This window comes from Bos grunniens, chromosome X, assembly GCF_055505025.1.
Source record: "Bos grunniens cultivar Pamir isolate PY7600 chromosome X, Bosgru_T2T1.0, whole genome shotgun sequence".
NCBI classification, from domain to species: Eukaryota; Metazoa; Chordata; class Mammalia; order Artiodactyla; family Bovidae; genus Bos; species Bos grunniens.
This window is the reverse complement of record NC_141194.1, coordinates 84,632,423-84,653,397: the sequence shown is the minus strand read 5'-3', so window position 1 is coordinate 84,653,397 and position 20,975 is coordinate 84,632,423.

Below are 20,975 nucleotides of genomic sequence, written 5' to 3'. Positions count from 1 at the left end.
CCAGCAATCCTGGATCATTTCCTTTAGATATATACCACTTCTGGGTATTTATCTGAAGGAAAAGAAATCAGTATCTTAAATCAATGATACTCCAGTAAACATTTAAAAAAGAAAAAGAAGAGATCTTGAAGAGATAACTGTACTCCCACGTTTCTTGCAGTCTTATTCTTTATAGCTAAAATAGGGAAACAACCTATCAACAGATGAATGGATAAAGAAACAACCCACTCCAGTACTCTTGCCTGGAGAAGCCCATGGACAGAAGAGCCTGGTGGGCTATAGTCTATGGGGTGCAAAGAGTCGGACATGACTGAGTGACTCACACACACACACAGAGACACACATAATTCAGCCATAAAAAATAAAATTCTGCTATTTACATGGATGAAACTAGAGAACATTATGCTAAAGTAAAATAAGCCAAACAGAGAAGGACAAATACAATTGCTGAGAGAATAGATCTTAAACATTCTCACTACACACACAGAAATATACACAGGTAAATATGTGAGGTGATAGATGTTTTAATTAACCTGATTGTGGTGGTCATTTCACAATGTGTACATACATCAAATCATCATATCCTACACTTTAAACGTATCAGATCAGATCAGTTGCTCAGTCGTGTCCGACTCTTTGAGACCCCATGAATCGCAGCACGCCAGGCCTCCCTGTCCATCACCAACTCCCAGAGTTCACCCAGACTCACATCCATCGAGTCAGTGATGCCATCCAGCCATCTCATCCTCTGCTGTCCCCTTCTCCTCTTGCCCCCAATCCCTCCCAGCATCAGAGTCTTTTCCAATGAGTCAACTCTTCTTATGAGGTGGCCAAAGTACTGGAGTTTCAGCTTTAGCATCATTCCTCCCAAAGAAATCCCAGGGCTGATCTCCTTCAGATGGACTGGTTGGATCTCCTTGCAGTCCAAGGAACTCTCAAGAGTCTTCTCCAACACCACAGTTCAAAAGCATCAATTCTTCGGCACTCAGCCTTCTTCACAGTCCAACTCTCACATGCATACATGACCACTGGAAAAACCATAGCCTTGACTAGACAGACCTTTGTTGGCAAAATAACGTCTCTGCTTTTGAATATGCTATCTAGGTTGGTCATTACTTTCCTTCCAAGGAGTAAGCGTCTTTTAATTTCATGGATAGTACAATGTTATTTGTCAATTATAACCCAACAGAGCTGGGGGAAATAACCAAGTGGCACAAACTTAAAATAGCAACAACAACAAAAAATGCGGTAAGAGGGGACAGAGTCACCCCCCATCTATAGGAAAAGTGCCAAGGATTTACATATTCTAAAACTACCACACAAGTTAAGATATAGAGAATAATATAAAAATAAAACATTAAAGTACCCATAACCCAGAATTTATGCATTAACATTCTTGCACGTGTTCTTTCAAATGATTTTTTTAAACAAATAAAATGCCACTTTTAAACAAACAATCCTTGGGACTTCCCTGGCAGCCCAGTGGTTAAGACTTCACTTTTTAGTGCTGGAGGTGAGTGTGGGTTTGATTCCTGGTCGGGGAGCAAAGATCCCACATGCCTCACAGCCAAAAAATCAAAACATAAGACAGAAGCAACATTGCAACAAATTCAAAAAAGACTTTTAAAACATGGTCCACATAAAAACAAAATCTTTAAAGAAAAGACTCCAGCCTATTGAGTTTACTATTCCTGTACCTGAAGACTGCTAATTGGATAGTCCATGGAATTCTCCAGGCCAGAATACTGGAATAGTTAGTCTTTCTCTTCTCCAGGGGATCTCCCCAACCCAGGAATCAAACCCATGTCTCCAGCATTGTAAGTGGATTATTTACCAGCTAAGCCACCAGGGAAACCCAATATAGAATTTTACTTTACAATAATAATAATAGGGAGCATTTGGGGAGCTCCTGCTAGGTGCTAGCCATCATACTTTTATGTGGATTTCTCTCAACAACCTTATTAAGCAGGTATCACAATCATCCCCAATTGATAGACAAAGACCCCAAGACTTAGAGAGGTAGGTTGACCAACCACACAAAGTTAAGAGTTCTAGTCAATTCTACAAATATTTGTTGAGTATAGGTGGCGCAGTGGTAAAGAACCCACCTGCCACCTGCAGGAGACGTGGGCTTGATCCCTGGGTCGGGAAGATCCCCTGGAGAAGGAAATGGAAATCCACTCCAGTACTCTTGCCTGGGAAATCCCATGGACAGGGAAGTCTGGTGGGCTACAGTCCATGGGGTTGCAAAGAGTCAGACATGACTGAGCAACTGAGCACATCTACTATATACCAAGCCAGACATGGCCCCTTGCCTTATCCATATAACTTATAATCTAGTGCGAGTCAGGTCATAACAATAACAGAGTATAGAAAGGACTGTGAAAGAAATATATATAGCTAATGTCTTAAAGAAGTCAGGAAAACAGAGAACACAGTCAATATTTGAACCCAGGCAGCCTAATTCTAGAATCTACATGCTCTTGTACTATACGGATTCATATTTTTCTTTCAATCCTGGGTTCATTTTATGTTTTATTTTTATTTTATTATTTTTAAATCTGTTGGCCACACCACACAACACGTGGGATCTAGTTTCCTGACCAGGGATTCAACCTGCATCCCCTACATTGGAAGGCAGAGTCTTAACCACTGGACTGCTAGGGAAGTCCCCAAATTCGTATTTTTGAGTTTGGTTTAGGATTGAAACCTAATAAAACTAGGTCTGTGGCACATGGTATCTTTTCCTCTGACCACTGTCCTGTATGGCCTTCCCTTTGCCTTCATTTAAATTCTTCTTTCCAGCATTCATTGCTTCATGCTTATTTATTTTGCTTCTTGCCTTGGATTATTCTGGTAGAACTCTCTTGGCAGTAGGCAATCTTGTCACAGAGAGGTTCTATAAAGCAGACATGTTCAGACTATCTTTAATAAAATAAAGTGGCCTCCCCCGCCACAATGAACAATGTTGAGCATATATTGAAACCTCAAATGTCCCCAAATCCGAATTCATCCATCCTGTGTCATAAAGGCATAAGGTTGCTTTTATCACTCTGTAAAATAATAGTTGAATGATTTTCTTGGAAACTCTAAAAGCTGGGAGGGGAAAATAAGTGGTTTGGGCCCTTTGGGGATATAATTAGATCTTCCAGGACTATTTGACTAGGTTATGCTGCCCGCGGCCATGGGAGGAAAAAAAAGGTTGATATTTTCACCCACGTTGAACTCAAGCATGTAACGCACATGTTTGTGAGATTCCCCATTATATGCCAGGCTGGGGCTGCACTTTTATTACAATCAGGTTGTGCCTTTCTCTGGCAATTTAATTTTATGTCATCGAAATGGTAGGTCTTAATGAAAACATCAGACTTTTTTTTACGTTTAGAAATAATGACACAGGAAATGAGTTGGGTGCCCCTATGTGGCAAAACAAATAAATTAGAACAAAATCCAGCTATGAAATTCTTTCTTTCCTGGTCTCAGTTCTGCACCTGCTCAGTGCCTGGTTTCCTGGGGCTTAATGAGAAAGAAAGCCCGAGGTCCTGACTTCTCTTTTTGGAATGACAAGGCTTATTTGATTTTGTTAACAGTTTTTTTAAAATTGAGATATAATTCACATATCAAAACATGGACCCCTTTTGAAGTATACAATTTAGTGGTTTTGAGTATATTCGCAGAGATGTGATAACATCACCACTATCTAATTACAGACCACTTTCACCACCCAGGAAGCAAGCCCCATACCCACCAGCAGTCACACTCCAATCTCACCTATGACCCACCCCTGGTGGCATATTTTCTGTTTCTGTAGATTGGCCTCTTATGGATATTTCATATAATGAAACCAGATCTCTTTTGCATCTTTACCTTTCTCTCTCTCTGACTCCCTGCAAATTCAGGCTCCTGGATTGCTATGATGGTCTCTAGGGCGGGGCTGAACCTGTCTGAAACAGGTTTGCTTTTCTTGTTTTCTCTGCTGAGTTAGCCCATCTGCCTTTTCTTATTCTCTCCTCCCTTCATTTAAACCTGCTTTATTTTTTATATTTTTGGCCCACGGCTTACAGGATCTTAGTTCCCCAACGAAGGGATTGAATGTGAGACCTCACCACTGAAAGCATGGACTCCTAACCACTGGGCCACAAGAGAATACCCCAGACCTACTCTCATTTAATCCAGTATTGATTGGACACCAGGTTCTAATATATAAAACTGAGTACTTAAGAGGAGTCAAGAAAAACTGTCCTAATAGCTTTACTTGCATTAACTCTTTTGATTCAACAACCAAATGAAATCAATATTATTATTATCATTCTCATTAGTCCCATTTTATGGATGGTTCAACTGGGGTGTGGAAAGAATCAGGGCCTTACAGGCAGTGAGTCAGTGCCAGAGCTGGGATGTGCACAGCAGGAGGGGGCAGGAGGTGGGGTGATCAAAAAAAGACCTGGCTCCTGACCTCACAGAGTTGGGAGAGGAAATACATCTCACACACACACACACACACACACACACACACACAACATGCACGAGCACAGGCACAATATTGAAGCAATAGTATAAGATGGCGGTTTTCAAGTGTTAGTGTGCCTCAGAATCACCTGGAGGCCTGTGGAAACAGAAGTGGCCAGGCACACTCTCCGGAGTTCCTGCCTCAGGTTTGATGCCGCTGGGCCGGGGCCCTCCCCGGAGGACCGCTGTCTGGGAGCAGAGCTGTCAGAGTTAGCATCTGGAAATGCAGCCGCTCCAAGTACGAGCAGGCACACTTAGAAAAAGCAGGAACTCTGACTGGATGTTTGTGTGGCACCATGAGTCACCTGAACATGCTGGCAAAGGGAAGAAAGACCTCAGCTCAGGCAGATTAGACCCCTCCCCTCTTACAAGTCTCCTGTGTGTCCCGGCCTCCTGCTCCTCACATGTCAAGTTTAAGCTGCACCCGAGGTCCCTCACAATATGGCTCCCACTGGCCTCCCCAGCATCACAGTCCTGAGCACTTCTCAGTCCCTTTACCGTCTAACAATCCCAAGTGGCTCTGGGTTAGCAGCCTTCTGTGGCGGTTCATGTCCTGCTGTTGTTTCCTTGGGCTGAAATATCCTCGCTCATATCTCCCTCTCACTCAGGGCCTCTTGGCTCTACCAGGCCCTGGCATGAACTAACCAATGACCTTGAGCAAGTTGGTTACCTTCTCCGTACCTCAGTGTCCTCATCTGTGAATGGGGATGATAATAGGGCTATTGTAAAGATTAAATAAGGTAATGCTTATAAAACATTCAGTACAGAGCCTCAGGCAGTTCATCTCAGTCACTCAGTTGTGTCTGACTCTTTGCCACCCCATGGATTGCAGCAGGACAGGCCTCCATGTCCATCACCAACTCCTGGAGCTTACTCAAATCCATGTCCATTGATTTGGTGATGCCATCCAACCATCTCATCATCTGTTGTCACCTTCTCCTCCCGCCTTCAATCTTTCCCAGCATCAGGGTCTTTTCCAATGAGTCAGCTCTTTGCATCAGGTGGCAAAAGTATTGGAGTTTCAGCTTCAACGTCAGTCCTTCCAATGAATATTCAGGACTGATCTCCTTTAGGATGGACTGGTTGGATCTCCTTGCAGTCCACGGGACTCTCAACTCTTCTCCAACACCACAGTTCGAAAGCATCAATTCTTTGGTGCTCAGCTTTCTTTAGAATCCAACTCTCACATCCATATGTGACTACTGGAAAAACCATAGCCTTGACTAGATGGACCTTTGTTGGCAAAGTAATGTCTCTGCTTTTTAATACTCTATCTAGGTTGGTCATAACTTTCCTTCCAAGGAGTAAGCATCTTTTAATTTCATGGCTGCAGTCACCATTTGCAGTGATTTTGGAGCCCCCCAAAAGAGTCTGTCACTGCTTCCACTGTTTCCCCATCTATTTGCCATGAAGTGATGGACCAGATGCCATGACCTTAGTTTTCTGAATGTTGAACTAAATGAAAGCAAAAAAAAAACACCCAGTTGTGGATGTGACTGGCGATGGAAGCAAAGATTGATGCCATAAAGAGCAATATTGCATAGACCTGGAATGTTAGGTCCATGAATCAAGGCAAATTGGAAGTGGTCAAAGAGGAGATGGCAAGAGTGAACACCGATATTTTAGGAATCAGCAAACCAAAATGGACTGGAATGGGTGAATTTAACTCAGATGACCATTATATGTACTACTGTGGGCAAGAATCCCTTAGAAGAAATGGAATAGCCATCATAGTCAACAAGAGAGTCCAAAATGCAGTACTTGGGTGCAGTCTCCAAAACGACAGAATGATCTCTTTTTCCAAGGCAAGCCATCCAGTATCACAGTAATCCAAGTCTATGCCCTGACCAGTAATGCTGAACAAGCTGAAGTTGAATGGTTCTATGAAGACCTAAAGACCTTCTAGAACTAACACCTCCCAAACATGTGCTTTTCATTATCGGGGTCTGGAATGCAAAAGTAGGAAGTCAAGAAACACCTTGAGTAACAGGCAAATTTGGCCTTGGAGTACAGAATGAAGCAGGGCAAAGGCTAATAGAGTTTTGCCAAGAGAACACACTGGTCATAGCAAACACCCTCTAGAGAAGACTCTACACATGGTCATCACCAGATGGTCAATACCAAAATCAGATTAATTATATTCTTTGCAGCCAAAGGTGGTGAAGCTCTATACAGTCAGCAAAAACAAGACCAGGAGCTGACTGTGGATCAGATAATGAACTCCTATTGCCAAATTCAGACTTAAATTGAAGAAACTAGGGAAAACCACTAGACCATTCAGTTCAGCTCAGTTCAGTAGAGTCACTCAATCATGTCCGACTCTTTGCGACCCCATGAATCGCAGCATGCCAGGCCTCACTGTCCATCACCATCTCCCGGAGTTCACTCAAACTCAAGTCCATCGAGTCGGTGATGCCATCCAGCCATCTCATCCTCTGTCATCCCCTTCTCCTCCTACCCCCAATCCCTCCCAGCATCAGAGTCTTTTCCAATGAGTCAACTCTTTGCATGAGGTGGCCAAAGTACTGGAGTTTCAGCTTCAGCATCATTCCTTCCAGAGAAATCCCAGGGCTGATCTCCTTCAGAATGGACTGGTTGGATCTCCTTGCAGTCCAAGGGACTCTCAAGAGTCTTCTCCAACACCACAGTTCAAAAGCATCAATTCTTCGGCGCTCAGCTTTCTTCATAGTCCAACTCTCACATCCATACATGACCACTGGAAAAACCATAGCCTTGACTAGACGGACCTTTGTTGGCAAAGTAATGTCTCTGCTTTTGAATATGCTATCTAGGTTGGTCATAACTTTCCTTCCAAGGAGTAAGCGTCTTTTAATTTCATGGCTGCAATCACCATCTGCAGTGATTTTGGAGCCCCCAAAAATAAAGTCTGACACTGTTTTCACTGTTTCCCCATCTATTTCCCATGAAGTGATGGGACTGGATGCCATGGTCTTTGGTTTCTGAATGTTGAGCTTTAAGCCAACTTTTTCACTCTCCTCTTTCACTTTCATCAAGAGGCTTTTTACTTCCTCTTCACTTTCTGCCATAAGGGTGGTGTCATCTGCATATATGAGGTTATTGATATTTCTCCTGGCAATCTTGATTCCAGCTTGTGCTTCATCCAGCCCAGCGTTTCTCATGATATACTCTGCATATAAGTTAAATGAGCAGGGTGACGATATAGAGCCTTGATGTACTCCATTTCCTATTTGGAACCAGTCTGTTGTTCCATGTCCAGTTCTAACTGTTGCTTCCTGACGTGCATACAAATTTCTCAGGAGGCAGGTCAGGTGGTGTGGTATTCCCATCTCTTTCAGAATTTTCCACAGTTCATTGTGATCCACACAGTCAAAGGCTTTGGCATAGTTAATAAAGCAGAAATAGATGTTTTTCTGGAATTCTCTTGATTATTCCATGATCCAGCGGTTGTTGGAAATTTGATCTCTGGTTTCTCTGCCTTTTCTAAAACTAGCTTGAACATCTGGAAGTTCAAATCCCTTATGATTATACAGTGGAAGTGAGAAATAGATTTAAGGGACTAGATTCAGTGCCTGATGAACTATGGACGGAGGTTCATGACATTGTACAGGAGACAAGGATCAAGAGCATCCCCAAGAAAAAGAAATGCAAAAAAGCAAAATGGTTGTCTGAGGAGGCCTTACAAATAGCTGTGAATAGAAGAGAAGTGAAAGGCAAAGGGGAAAAGGAAAGATATACCCATTTGAATTCAGAGTTCCAAAGAATAGCAAGGAGGGATAAGAAAGCCTTCCTCAGCAATCAATGCACAGAAATAGAGGAAAACAATAGAATGGGAAAGACTAGAGATCTCTTCAGGAAAATTAGAGATACCAAGGGAACATTTCATGCAAAGATGGGCTCAATAAAGGAAAGAAATGGTAGGCACCTAACAGAAGCAGAAGATATTAAGAAGAGGTGGCAAGAATACACAGAAGAACTATTCAAAAAAGATCTTCACTACTCAGATAATCACGATGGTGTGATCACTCACCTAGAGCCAGGCATCCTGGAATGTGAAGTCAAGTGGGCCTTAGGAAGCATCACTATGAACAAAGCTAGTGGAGGTGATGGAATTCCAGTTGAGCTATTTCAAATCCTAAAAGATGAGGCTGTGAAAGGGCTGTACTCAATATGCTAGCAAATTTGGAAAAGTCAGCAGTGGCCACAGGACTGGAAAAGGTCAGTTTTCATTCCAATCCCAAAGAAAGGCAATGCCAATGAATGCTCAAATTACTGCACAATTGCACTCATCTCATATGCTAGTAGACTAGTGCTCAAAACTCTCCAAGCCAGGCTTCAACAATACGTGAGCCATGAACTTCCAGATGTTTAAGCTGGATTTATAAAAGGCAGAGGAACCAGAGATCAGATTGCCAACATCCGTTGGATCATCGAAAAAGTAAGAGAGTTCCAGAAAAGCATCTACTTCTGCTTTATTGACTATGCCAAAGCTTTTGATTGTGTGGACCACAACAAACTGTGGAAAATTCTTAAAGAGATGGGAATACCAGACCACCTGACCTTCCTGCTGGGATATCTGTATGCAGGTCAGGAAACAACAGTTAGAACTGGACATGGAACAACAGACTGGTTCCAAATAGGAAAAGGAGTACATCAAGGCTGTATACTGTTACCCTGCTTATTTAAATTATATGCAGAGTACATCATGAGAAACACTAGGCTGGATGAAGCACAAGCTGGAATCAAGATTGCCGGGAGAAATATCAATAACCTCAGATATGCAGATGACACCACCCTTATGTCCCTCTTGAGCCTCTTGATGAAAGTGAGAGGAGAGTGAAAATATTGGCTTAAAGCTCAACATTCAGAAAACTAAGATCATTGCATCCAGACCCATCACTTCATGGCAAATGGGGAAACAGTGGAAACAGTACAGAGCCTATGCATATTCAAAAACATTATGTGTTTTCACTACTCTATTATTATTATCCATTTAACTTAACCCATCTTGGGCCTTGGCTGTGTCAGAAAGTCCTCCTTGTCACTCAGCCCATGCCTACTGACATTATTTGTGTTTCTCTCTCTTTCCTGTACTTCCTCTGTACTTAATTCATGCTTCAATTCAAATTCCTGCTCCATCACTTGTTGGCTATGTGAACCTGAGCAAGTCGCTTAACCTCTCTGAACCTAGGTTTCCTCATCTGTAAAATGAGAATAATAATAGCCTCAAAGTATCCATCGCCTAGATTATTGCAATGCACGAAGCAGCTCTTAGCATAGTGCTCAGTACTTAGTAGAGGTTGAATAAATGTTTGCCAAAGTTATTTTGAGTTGCACCGTGACATTGTGAGAAATGAAGAGATTGTGCTTTCTCAAGGTAAGATTGTGACGGTCTTATCTCAAGAGGTAGTTGGAAAGAGAACATGGTTTTATGTATCAGTTCCTGATTGTGATATCATTGTTGCATTTCTAAACTTCACTTCTACCTACCCTGCACCTCATTCCATATTCTCTTATTGTGCCCACTAGCTCCCACCTGCTTCCTCAGCACACATCATCCTGTCGCAAGCTTCCTGCTCAGTCTGTTTCCTCTATCTCAAATCCCCTTTCCCACATTCGTCCCTGGCTATTAACTGCCCTTTCTTTACAATTCAGTTTTCAGTGTCACCTGTTCCAGAAGGACTTCCCTGAGCCTCCAGATTGAGGTGGGTACCACATTTCTGCTTACTCCATCACAGTGCTTACGATGTTATCATAGAAATTTTTTGTTCAGGGATCAATGTCCCCAATGAGACGGTGACTTTCTTCCTTTTTCTCCCCCATTGCACCATGCAGCTTGTGGGATCATAGTTCCCCAACCAGGGATTGAACCCAGGCCCCTCGGTAGTGAAGGCACTTGTGACATAGTATGTGCTCAATAGGAGAAGGCAATGGCATCCCACTCCAGTACTCTTGCCTGGAAAATCCCATGGACGGAGGAGCCTGGAAGGCTGCAGTCCATGGGGTCGCTGAGGGTCGGACACGACTGAGTGACTTCACTTTCACTTTTCACTTTCATGCATTGGAGAAGGAAATGGCAACCCACTCCAGTGTTCTTGCTTGGAGAATCCCAGGGACGGGGGAGCCTAGTGGGCTGCTCTCTATGGGGTCACACAGAATCGGACACGACTGAAGTGACTTAGCAGCAGCAGCATGTGCTCAATGAATATTTGTACTAAAACAGAGGAGACCCAGCTGTACTGGAACCGGCTTCAGATTATTGTTCAAATGTCAACAAGTTGCCAAAAGCAAGTTACCTTTCCAGAAACTGCAGCATGGAAAACATGTAGGCATTCTTCTAGTGGGAGGAAAGAGGTTCATTTGACCTATGACTCATGAAAAACTGGCATTAAACGAAGCTGGCCTTTTCTGTCATTCAAAGCCTGGAGAACGCTGCCATCTCGTGGTGGACGTCAGAGCTGCTGGAACATGAGCTTTGTAGTTCTCAATGGGGTGCGAAGGCTGCACCTACACAAAGCACGACGGATGGCCCGTTTCTCTGAATAAGGCAGATACGTAACATGCGTTTTCACCTGAGATAGCTTGTTAATTGAGAAAAATAAAGGTGTGAGTATCTCAGTAGTCACCAAGTCTTATAAAGTTGGCTGGCTGCTGATAGGGTAGGGATTTAGGAGTCCAGATGGAACCTCTTTGGTCCCATTGCCGTATTCTATGTCAAATAATGTACGTTATTTTTTCAAATGGAAAGTATGGTTGGCACAGAGCTACTCTTTGGCCTTATACAATCTGATTGGATACAAGAAGCAGTTAAGGAATAAGACACCATTCAACTTGACTCAGATCAGTTGACTGGATATGTGAGTGGCAAGCAAACATGTTCTTGTGGTTTAGTTGCTAAGTTGTGTCCAAGTCTTTTGTGACCCCATGGACTGCAGCCCATCAGGCTCATCTGTCCATGGGATTTCCCAGGCAAGAATACTGAAGTGGGTTGCTGTTTCCTTCTCCAGGGGATCTTCCCGACCCAGGGATGGAACCTGTGTCTCTTGCATCTCCTGCATTGGCAGGTGGATTCTTTATCATTGAGCCTTGAGGGAAGCCTCCAAGCAAACATACCCAGATGTATACAAGAGTATTTGCCATCCTCCTGAAGCTCTATGTACTTTTTCTAGGAACCCTCAAAGATTTTGGAACATATTGCCCTTAGAATCATTCTGAGTCCGTTCTAACACTGATTAGAAGCATGACAGATAATCTACCACATACCCAGCAACTGAATGCACACTGCATTTGAAGTCAAACAGATTTGGGTTCCGTTTGCAGCTCCATCACTTGCCAGCTGTGTGACTTTGGCCAATTACTTTACCTCTCTGTGTCTCCGTTTCTTCATTTGCAAAATAAAAGTGTAAATAAGCCTTACCTCATTCGGTTTTTGTGAGGATTAAGTGAGATATACATACAAAGAATTTGAAACAGCTTTGTGCACTTTAGTAAGTGCTTGCCTTTTTAACAAATAATTTGCTATCCTGAAAACAGTGAATCAAGGAAACAAGGAAAGTCATGGACAATGTAATATATCTAATATATACACAAATTTATGTATTTATGTGTGTGTGTCAGAGAGAGAGAGAGAGAGAGACAGAGGGAAACCCATAGAGACAGACAGACAGAAAGGCCTAACCATGGTGTTAAGGAGAAATGAAAGGAAAATGTTTGTAATTAATCCATCTGTAAAGGTTCAGGTGGCACCACATTAGAAGATCTAAGGAAATAGGCAGAAACGTGCACCTTTGTGTAGAAACCCCATAGGGGCAAATTATGCTACAAATACAGACCTTTCCAGGGCATTGCATTAGTGACTCCCTTACCATGAGCAGCATTGCTGTCAGCAACTTGATCTTCAAAAATGGTAAACAACTCTTGGGAGAGTTCTGAACAAAACAAAATCCAATTTTCTTTCCATTTACACAGTAGTTGTATTCCTGGAAATTTCAAGCAAATACTCAAACCATGCAAAAAATCTTTAATGTGCAAAGCAGAGTTATGTTCTAGGCATAGATCATTATAAATAGATTTTTTTCAGCTACATGAATAACTGGGTAGGGGGTGGTGGCATTCAAAATTTAGGCAGAATCCAGGGCATTCTTCACTATATAAGACTGTCCAGCATGTTGGGGACATCCAGCCTCTGTCCACGAAATGCTAGTATATGGAACCAATCTCTACACACTCACATGCGTGCAGAGCATGGAATTCAACAATCTCTTGACACAAAATTTCAAGGTAGAAACTGAGTCACAGCCCTGCTGTTCATTACAGGGTGAGACTAGAAGACAGGAATCCGGGGATGGAGACTTAGTGTTGGACGGGAAATGGAAAAGGGTCTTATAAGCTATAGAGTCAACTGAGTCATGTGTCTGGGTGAAGCATGCATGGGGAGAGGGTAGAGTGTGGCCTTCAGGGGGATGGGGTGGTGGGAAGGCAGTTATCTAAACACTGAAGATTAAAGAAAGGCTGAGAGTCATGGAGAGGTTGGCAGCCAGGGTCAGAGCCCAAACGAAAATTAAAGTTCTAGAAAGGCAGCAAATCAGGAGGCATGAAGACAGACAATAATCAGGGTTGAAATAGCAGGCAGAACAAGGGAAGAGGGTCTGAGCATAGGCTGATTGCCTTTCATCCAACCAGTTAAGAGCACAGACATGTAGTCAGAAGGACCTGGGTTCAAATCCAACCCTGCTACTCGCTCTGTGACTTTGGGAAAGTTTCTTCAGGTCTCAGAACCTCACACTCCCTCCTCAGTAAAGTGAGCACAGTGATCAGTGTCTGCCTGCTCTGCCCATGATGCATGCGCCTTGGATGCCTGCTGTTATAACTACCTTCCCTGCCCACCTGCTCTTCCTTCTGTACCCGCATCTCAGTGAGTGGCAATACCATTCACCTGCCCAGTCACTCAGGCCTTGAAGGAACCTCTACTTCCTCATGCCTCACAATACTGCTGATTTTTCCTTGGAAGTTCCTCTTGTATCTGCTGCCTCTCCTTCTTCCCTGTGCGTGCTAAGTCGCTTCAGTCCTATCCGACTCTTTTGTGACCCTATGGACTATATCCTGCCAGGCTGCTCTGACCACGGGGATTCTCCAGGCAAGAATACTGGAGTGGGTTGCCATTTCCTTCTCCAGGGGATCTTCCCAACCCAGGGATAGAACTTGTGTCTCCTGAGGCTCTTGTTTGCAGGCGGATTCTTTACCGCTGATCCGACTGTAAAGTGAAAATACCTCAGCCATATTAATGAACAAGAAATGTCACAGCCATCAGCGATTTCTGGTCTCCAAATGTGAATGAGGGCTTCCAAAACTGCAAACCAGGGGATGATGCCGCCCCCACCGTGATTGCTGAGGAACTGGGGGTGCAAGAAGCAAGGTGAACAAGTACACAGGATTGCCCCCGAAGGCTGAGCTGCATGTGAAGGGAGTGAATCCAGCGAGCCCAGAGGCTTGCATCCGCCCTTACACATGTATACCTGTGGTGGATTCATTTTGATATTTGGCAAAACTAATACAATTATGTAAAGTTTAAAAATAAAATAAAATTAAAAAAAAAAGAATGCTAAATTCCTTAACTTGATACCTGATCTTTGATGATCAGACTGCCTGCTCTCCTTGTCGCAAACTTGTATATAGCCTGACTTCCCCTCCTGCAAACTCCTCTGAGCAGTTTTGTCAGAGCTACTGAGATGCTGTCTCCCAGGCTTGGAGTCCTAAACATTCCCACCAAATAAAATAACTCTCTACTTTCAGGTTGTGACTGTATTTTTTAGTCGACAGTTTTACTGCCAGGAAAATAATGGCCAGATATGATTGCGAGTTCAGCCCATCACCATCACTCACCTGTGTTTGGATCCCATCCTGGGAGCTTGGCTACACCTGATGGAGGGGAAGGACTACCAGTTCTGGAACTCGGCTTGGAGGAAGTCTTGGTGGGGGATAGGCAGGACAATTATTCAGAATGGTTGGGAATAAATAGAACGCAAGGGGGCGCTGTGGACTAGAACTTAAAAGGGAAGCCAAGGGTATTGTCACAAGAGTGGCACAGGATAGTGAATGAGCCCTCAGGATGTGGAGCCAGGCTTCTTGGGTCTGAATTCTGACTCTGTCTCTTCCTAGCTGTTGAACCTCAGGTGATTTATTTTACCTCTCTGTGCCTCAGTTTCCTCATCTCTAAAATGGAAATTAAAACATTACTTCTGTCAGACAGTTGTGGTAAAGATAAAACGATTTATTATATGTGAAGGGCTAAGAAAGGTGCCTGGCACACAGTCATTGCGAAAAATATTTGTTAAAATATTTAAAAATTTTAGGGACTTCTCCGGTGGCCCAGTAGATAAGAATCTGCCTGCCAATGCAGGAGACGTGGGTTCGGTCCCTGGTCTGGGAGGATTCTACTTGCACAGAGCAGATAAGCCTGTGCACCACAACTCCTGAGCCCACACACCTAGAGCCTATGATCTGCAACAAGGGAGGAAACTATAATGAAAAGCACGTGCACCGCAGTAAAGAGTGGCCCCTGCTTGCTGCAACTAGAGAAAGCCCACATGTAGCAAAGAAAACCCAGCACTACCAACATTTGAATTATAGGGGTCCCAGAAGAAGAGAAAAAGAAAGGGTATGAGAAAATTTTTGAAGAGATTATAGCGATCTTTCTCATCCTTCAGACTTTGAACATATGATTCATGTGGGGTTTGATGCAGTCACTGGGGAACTAATTGTAAGTAAGCTTCTTATTTTGTTTCATAACACATGAAACATTTTTTTTCCCTTGTGAAAATAGGTTTCAAAGAAGAATTGCCATGTCCCAAAATGTCAGACTTGATATCTTTGGTGATTTCAAGGAAGATGGACTTTGCCTAGACTATCACAGAATGAACTAGAGAGTGGCAAGAGAATTGGCAAAATTATTTTGTTCATCGTGGCAAAAATGTCTAATTGTGGTTAGCCTTCAACTTAATTCAGTTCAGTTCAGTTGCTCAGTCGTGCCGAACTCTTTGCTACCCCATGGACTGCAGAACACCAGGCGTCCCTGTCCATCACCAACTCCCAGAGTTTACTCAAACTCATGTCCATTGAGTCCGTGATGCCGTCTAACCATTTCATCCTCGGTCATCCCCTTCTCCTCCAGCCTTCAATCTTTCCCAGCATCAGGGTCTTTTCTAATGAGTCAGCTCTTTGCATCAGGTGACCAAAGGATTGGAGTTTCAGCTTCAACATCAGTCCTTCCAATGAATATTCAGGACTGATTTCCTTTAGGGTGGACTGGTTGGATCTCCTTGCAATCCAAGGGACTCTCAAGAGTCTTCTCCAATACCACAGTTCAAAAGCATCAATTCTTTGGCTTTCTTTATAGTCCAACTCTCACATCCATACACGACTACTAGAAAAACCATAGCCTTGACTAAACGGACCTTTGTTGGCAAAGTAATGTCTCTGCTCTTTAATATGCTGTCTAGGTTGGTCATAACTTTCCTTCCAAAGAGTAAGCATCTTTTAATTTCATGGCAACAGTCACCATTTGCAGTGATTTTGGAGCCCCCCAAAATGAAATCTGACACTGTTTCCCCTGTTTCCCCATCTATTTGCCATGAAGTGATGGGACCAGATGCCATGATCTTAGTTTTCTGAATGTTGAGTTTTAAGCCAACTTTTTCACTCTCCTCTTACCATGGCACAGGGAACGTAGTCCAGATAGACTCAACCTGAGATTGTTCTTTATCACTTGACTATTTCCTTTTCCATGTTGGGGAAATTTTCAAAATGTTGGTGCATTTAATATTGTCCCAGAGATCTCTGAGACTATCCTCAGTTATTTTCATTCTTTTTACTTTATTCTGTTCTTCAGCAGTCATTTCCACCATTTTATCTTCCAGCTCACTGATCCATTCTTCTGCTTCAGATATTCTGCTATTGATTCCTTCTAAAGTATTTTTAATTTCGGTAATTGTGTTGTTCTCTGTATGTTTATTCTTTAATTCTTCTAGGTCTTTGTTAATTGATTCTTGCATTTTCTCCATCCTGTTTTCAAGGTGTTTTTTTTTTTATCATCTTTACTATCATTATTCTGAATTCTTTTTCAGGTAGTTTGCCTATTTCTTCTTCATTTATTTGGACTTTAGTGCTTTTAGTTTGTTCCTTCATTTGTGCAGTATTTCTCTGACTTTTCATTACTTTTTAAAAACTTATTGTGATTGAGATCTCCTTTTCCCAGGCTTCAGGGTTGAATTCTTTCTACCTTTTGGTTTCTGCCCTCCTAAGATTGGTCCCGTGGTATGTGTAAGCTTCATTTAGGATGATATTTGTGCTGAGTATTTTTTTTTCTCTGATGGGCAAGGCTGAGTGAGGTGATAATCCTGTCTGCTGATGATTGGGTTTGTATTTTTGTCTTCTTTGTTGTTTGGATGAGGTGTCCTGCACAGAGTGCTACTGGTGGTTGGGGGATGCCAGGTCTTGTACTGAAGTGGTTTCATTTGTGGGAGTTCTCACTATTTGATACTCTCTAGGGTTAGGAGTTTTCTGGTAGTCTAGGGTCTTGGAGTCAGTGCTCCCACTCCAAAGGTCAGGGCTTGATCTCTGGCCAGAAATGGAGATTCAACAGGCAGTTTGTTATGGCATTAAAAGAGATTAAAACAAATACCCAAAAATGAGAAATGAAAGATGAGCGCCAGACAAATGGCAGTTACAAAATCAGGCAAATAATAATTAAAATAATGGAATATATACATATACACCCATTAGTCAAAATCAAAACAGTCCAACAAAAATAAAGCACAATAGATTGACCTAGTGAACAAAGGAAACCAAAAATGATATCCACCAGTTAAGAACAAACTAACTAAAGCACAAACTGGAAAATAAAAGTAAAGCAAGGTGCCAACTGGGGAATACAGCAATGAAAACAAAACTAACGAATATGGTGAGAAAAAGAAAGGAAAGATAGAAAGAATAGAAATGCGGGGGTGGTCCTAAGATGGCGGAGGAATAGGACGGGGAGACCACTTTCTCCTCCACAAATTCATCAAAAGAATATTTGAACGCTGAGTAAATTCCACAAAACAACTTCTGAATGCCATCAGAGGACATCAGGCACCCAGAAAAGCAGCCCATTGTCTTTGAAAGAAGTAGGAAAAAATATAAAAGATAAAAAGAGAGACAAAGAGGTAGGGATGGAGCTCCGTCCGGGAAGGGAGTCTTAAAAAAGAAAGAAGTTTCCAAACACCAGGAAACACTCTCACTGCCGAGTCTGTGGCGAGCCTTGGAACCACAGAGGGCAACATAACTGGGAAGAAAAATAAGTAAATAATTAAAACCCACAGATTACGTGCCCAACCGTAATTCCCCCAGTGGAGAAGCAGCGCAGACGCCTGCATCTGCCACTAGCAAGTGGGGGTTGGGCAGGGAGGCGTGGGCTGCATTGCTTAGAGTAAGGACCGGGCCTGAATGCCCCAAGGTCAATCTGAGGGAACCAACTTGGTATAGCAAACCGGACTGTGGGATAGCTACCACGTGAAAAGCCCTAGCCTAAGACACCATCTGGAGAAGGCAATGGCACCCCACTCCAGTACTCTTGCCTGGAAAATCCCATGGACAGAAGAGCCTGGTAGGCTGCAGTCCATGGGGTAGCTGAGGGTTGGACATGACTGAAGCAACTTAGCAGTAGCAGCAGCAAGACACCATCAGGCCCACTCACAGAACAAAGGACTGAGCAGAGCTAGCCCGGCCCATCCCCCTTCCTGGTGAAAGGCAGGAGAGGGCAGCCAGAGCCAGAAGTGGGCAATAGCGGCCCCAGAGAGGCATTATCTACCAAACTGCAAGCAGGTTTCTTTGCTAACCAAGACTTCTTGGGATTCTGGATGGTTAACATCCGCCTGAGAATGTGCGCCGGTTGTACACCCAGAAAACCAAGTGACAGGGACAGGGGAGGCCATAAGTTGCAGCGACCATGCTCGCCAAACACCTGGTAACCTGAGCTGCTCAGACCTGGGAAGGACACAAAACGTAGGCCCAACCGAGTCTGCGCCTTTGAAGAATACCCGAGTACCTGAACCTAAGTGGCTTAGACCTGGGAAGTGCATACAACCCAGGGCCGGCCTCAGACAGTTCCCTGCAGAGCAACCTAGAGCCTAAGCAGTGTAGACAGGGAAAGCACACACGCTGTGAGCGGGGGCATAGCCAGTGTGGCTGAGACACTGGGAGCATGTGCCGGTGTTATTCGTTTGCAGCGTCCCTCCCTCCCCACAGCACGACTGAATAAGTGAGCCTGAAAAAGTGTCCACCACCGCCGCCTTGTGTCAGAGCGGAAGTTAGACACTGAAGAGACCAGCAAACAGAAGAAGCTAAAACAGAGGGAACCTCGTGGAAATGACAGGTGCAATTAAAACCCTGTAGTTAGTACAGACTACATAGGAAGGGGCCTATAGCTCTTGAGAAATATAAGCTGCATCAAGGAACTATTTGAAAATGAACTGATCCCACACTGCCCACAACAAACCAGAGAAAGTCCTAGATATATTTTTACTATCATTGTTTAATTTTTTTATTTTTAAGTCCTATATTACTCCTTTAATTTTCATTTTTATAACCTCCTATTACTTTGCAAAAAAAAGAGAGACCCTATTTTTTAAAGCAAACTTCATATATATATATATATATATATATATATATATAAAATAATTCTTGTGACTTTGTTTTCTTTTTTTTTCTTTAATATTGTATTTTTGAAAAACCAACCTCTACTCTAGATTTTTAATCTTTGCTTTTTTGTATTTGTTATCAATTTTGTACCTTTAAGAACCCAATCTTCATTACCCATTTTTACTTGGGAGCGAGATCCCTGGCCTGATTGCTCTCTCCGCCTTTGGACTCTCCTTTTTCTCTACCAGGTCTCCTCTATCTCCTCCCTTCCCCTTCTCTTCTCTACCCAATTCTGTGAATCTCTTTGTGTGTTCTGGAGTGTCCCTAAGTGTGGAGAACACTTAGGGAACTGATTACTGAATGGCTCTGTCTCTCTCCTTTTGATTCCCCCCTTTTATCCTCCTGGTCACCTCTGTCTCCTTCCTCCTCTTCTCTTCTCTGTGTAACTCCGTGAAGATCTCTGAGGGATACCGACTGTGGAGAGCACATAGGGAAGTGATTACTGGCTAGCTTGCTCTCTCCGCTTTTGATCCCACCTCATCTCATCCGGATGACCTCTGTCTCCCTCCTACCTCTTCTCTTCTCCATGTAACTCTGTGTACCTCTCCAGGTGTCCCTCACTGTGGAGAAAATTTTCATCATTAACCTAGATGTTTTATCAATGGTGCTGTATAGATGGAGAAGTCTGGAGGCTACTGTAAAAATAAGACTGAAAACCAGAAGCAGGAGGCTTAAGTAAAAATCCTGAGAACACCAGAGAACTCCTGACTCCAGGGAACATTAATCGACGGGAGCTCATCAAACACCTCCATACCTACACTGAAACCAAGCACCACCCAAGGGCCAACAAGTTCCAGAGAAAGACATACCATGCAAATTCTCCAGCAACACAGGAACATAGCCCTGAGCTTCAATATACACGCTGCCCAAAGTCACTCCAAACCCATTGACATCTCATAACTCATTACTGGACACTTAATTGCACTCCAGAGAGAGGAAATCCAGCTCCACCCACCAGAACACCGACACAAGCTTCCCTAACCAGGAAACCTTGACAAGCCACCCATACAACCCCACCCACAGTGAGGAAACTCCACAATAAAGAGAACGCCACAAACTGCCAGAATACAGAAAGGCCACCCCAAACACAGCAGTATAAGCAAGATGAAGAGACAGAGGAATACCCAGCAGGTAAAGGAACAGGATAAATGCCCACCAAACCAAACCAAAGAGGAAGAGATGGAGAATCTACCTGATAAAGAATTCTGAATAATGATAGTGAAAATGATCCAAAATCTTGAAAACAAAATGGAATCACAGATAAACAGCCTGGAGACAAGAATTGAGAAGATTCAAGAAAGGTTTAACAAGGACCTAGAAGAAATAAAAAAGAGTCAATATATAATGAATAATGCAATAAATGATATTAAAAACACTCTAGAGGGAATGAACAGGATAATAACAGAGGTAGAAGATAGGATTAGTGAGGTAGAAGATAGAATGGTAGAAATAAATGAATCAGAGAGGAAAAAAGAAAAATGAATTAAAAGAAATGAGGACAATCTCAGAGGCCTCTGGGAAAATGTTAAACGCCCCAACATTCGAATCATAAGAGTCCCAGAAGAAGAAGACAAAAAGAAAGACCATGAGAAAATACTTGAAGAGATAATAGCTGAAAACTTCCCTAAAATGGGGAAGGAAATAATCACCCAAGTCCAAGAAACCCAAGAGTCCCAAACAGGATAAGCCCAAGGCGAAACACCCCAAGACACATATTAATCAAATTAACAAAGATCAAACACAAAGAACAA